Source organism: Apium graveolens, unplaced genomic scaffold, assembly GCF_009905375.1.
Source record: "Apium graveolens cultivar Ventura unplaced genomic scaffold, ASM990537v1 ctg5809, whole genome shotgun sequence".
In the NCBI taxonomy this organism is placed as follows: Eukaryota; Viridiplantae; Streptophyta; class Magnoliopsida; order Apiales; family Apiaceae; genus Apium; species Apium graveolens.
Genome location: NW_027419111.1, coordinates 142289 through 144609, shown reverse-complemented (window position 1 = coordinate 144609; position 2321 = coordinate 142289). Strand labels below are relative to the sequence as shown.

At 43.8% G+C, this 2321-nt stretch overlaps 1 non-coding gene across 1 annotated transcript; it reads right to left on the bottom strand.

Moving 5' to 3' along the window:
* Nucleotides 1–215: 215 nt before the first annotated feature.
* LOC141702862 (small nucleolar RNA R71) lies at nucleotides 216–322 on the bottom strand. The gene has a single exon (XR_012567279.1). It is a non-coding gene; the product is annotated as a small nucleolar RNA R71 (small nucleolar RNA).
* Nucleotides 323–2321: the final 1999 nt, after the last annotated feature.

Here is a 2321-nt window from a genome sequence, read left to right as displayed (position 1 = left end):
ACCCCAACATGCACATAAGGAATTTTATCGAGATCTGCAACACTTTCAAGTATAATGGCGTGACTGATGAGGATATCAAGCTGAGGCTTTTCCCATTCTCACTGAGGGACAAAGCTAAGGACTGGTTACATTCTGAACCAACTGGGTCCATCACTACTTGGCAAGATCTTGCGCAAAAGTTTCTGGTGAAGTTTTATCCGATGGCAAAGACTGCTGCTATGAGGAGTGCTCTTACTCAGTTTACGCAGCAACCTACAGAATCTATGTGCGAAGCTTGGGAACGCTACAAGGAAATGTTGAGGAAGTGTCCACATTATGGAATGCCCGATTGGATGCTGATCACTGGTTTCTATAATGTTTTGGGGGCCCAATCTCGGCCCATGCTCGATGCAGCAGCTGGAGGCGCCTTATGGGCTAAAAGCTATACTGAGGCTTATAATCTTATCGAGACTATGGCTGCAAATGAGCATCAAAACCCAACTCAGAGGATGATGCCTGGGAAGGTAGCAGGTATTCTGGAAGTCGATGCAGCCACCGCTATTGCAGCGCAGCTCCAAGCGCTATCAATGAAGGTTGATTCTCTAGCTACATATGGAGTTAATCAAATAGCTATGGTTTGTGAGCTTTGTGCAGGTTCTCATGCTACGGATCAGTGTTCTCTTGTCAACGAATCTGTTCAGTATGTGAATAATTATCAGCGACAACAGCAGCCTGTGCCAGCTACTTATCATCCTAACAACAGAAATCTTCCAAATTTCAGCTGGGGTAATAATCAGAATGTTATTCAGCCACCATATCAGCAAGGTGTGAGTAAACAGTTTAATCCACCTGGATTCCAGCAACCACAGCAGTATGCTCAAAGGCAATCATACCCTCAACAGGGAAGTGCAGTTGCACCTACTAGTGCTGATTTTGATGAACTTAAGTTATTATGCAAGAGTCAGGCGGTTGCTATCAAGACCTTGGAAAATCAAATCGGTCAAATAGCCAATGCAGTGCTCAATCGTCAACCTGGAACACTCCCTAGTGAGACGGAAGTACCAGGCAGGAAGGAAGCTAAAGAGCAAGTCAAGGCTATTACCTTAAGGTCTGGGAAAGTTGCTGATGCTGAAAAGCCAAAAGAAGGAGAAGCTGAAATTAGAGATGAAGAAGCTAAGCAAAAGGAGAAAGCGGCGGAACCAAGGAAGACTACTGTTGAACACACTCTGCCTGAGGGTAATACAGGGGAGAAACAGCTCTATCCTCCGCCACATTTTCCTAAGAGATTGCAGCAACAAAAGCTGGATAGACAGTTCGGTAAGTTTCTGGAGGTGTTCAAGAAACTTCACATCAATATACCTTTCGCTGAGGCTTTGGAGCAAATGCCTAGTTATGCGAAGTTTATGAAGAGTATTCTTTCAAGGAAGGTGAAACTGGATGACCTTGAGACCGTTGCTCTCACGGAAGAATGCAGCGCTGTTCTGCAGCAAAAGTTACCTCTAAAGCTTAAAGATCCAGGTAGCTTCACCATTCCTTGCACCATTGGCAAGTTGGCTTTTGACAAATGCCTTTGTGATTTGGGAGCAAGCATCAATCTGATGCCGTTGTCGATCTTTAAAAAGTTGGATTTGCCTGATCCAAAACCCACATACATGTCTCTACAATTGGCTGATCGTTCTATTACTTACCCAAGGGGCATAGTGGAGGATGTGCTAGTCAAGGTGGATAAGCTCTTCTTTCCTGCAGATTTTGATATTCTGGATTTTGAGGAAGATAAGAAGATTCCCATAATCTTGGGAAGACCTTTCTGGCTACTAGCCGTACCTTGATAGATGTGGAGAAAGGTGAACTTACTATGCGGGTACAAGATCAGGATGTGACCTTCAACGTATTCAAGATAATGAAATTCCATACAGAAGATGAGGAGTGCTTAAAAGTGGATGTGATTGATTCTGCGGTTACTTCGGAACTCGATCGCATGCTAATGTCTGGTGCATTGGAAAAGGCCTTAGTGGGGAATTTTGACAGTGATGATGAAGATGGCAATGAGCAATTACAATATCTGAATGCTTCTCCCTGGAAGCGAAAGCTGGACATGCCATTTGAATCTCTTGGTACTTCTGACCTCAAGAATGCTGAAGGAAAGCTCAAACCATCAATAGAGGAAGCACCTACCTTTGAGCTCAAGCCATTACCTGAACACTTGAGGTATGTTTTTTTAGGTGATGCATCTACTTTACCTGTTATTATTGCATCTGACCTTTCAGGTAGTGAGGAAGACAAGCTCTTAAGGATTTTGAGAGAATTCAAATCGGCTATTGGATGGACCATAGCAGACATCA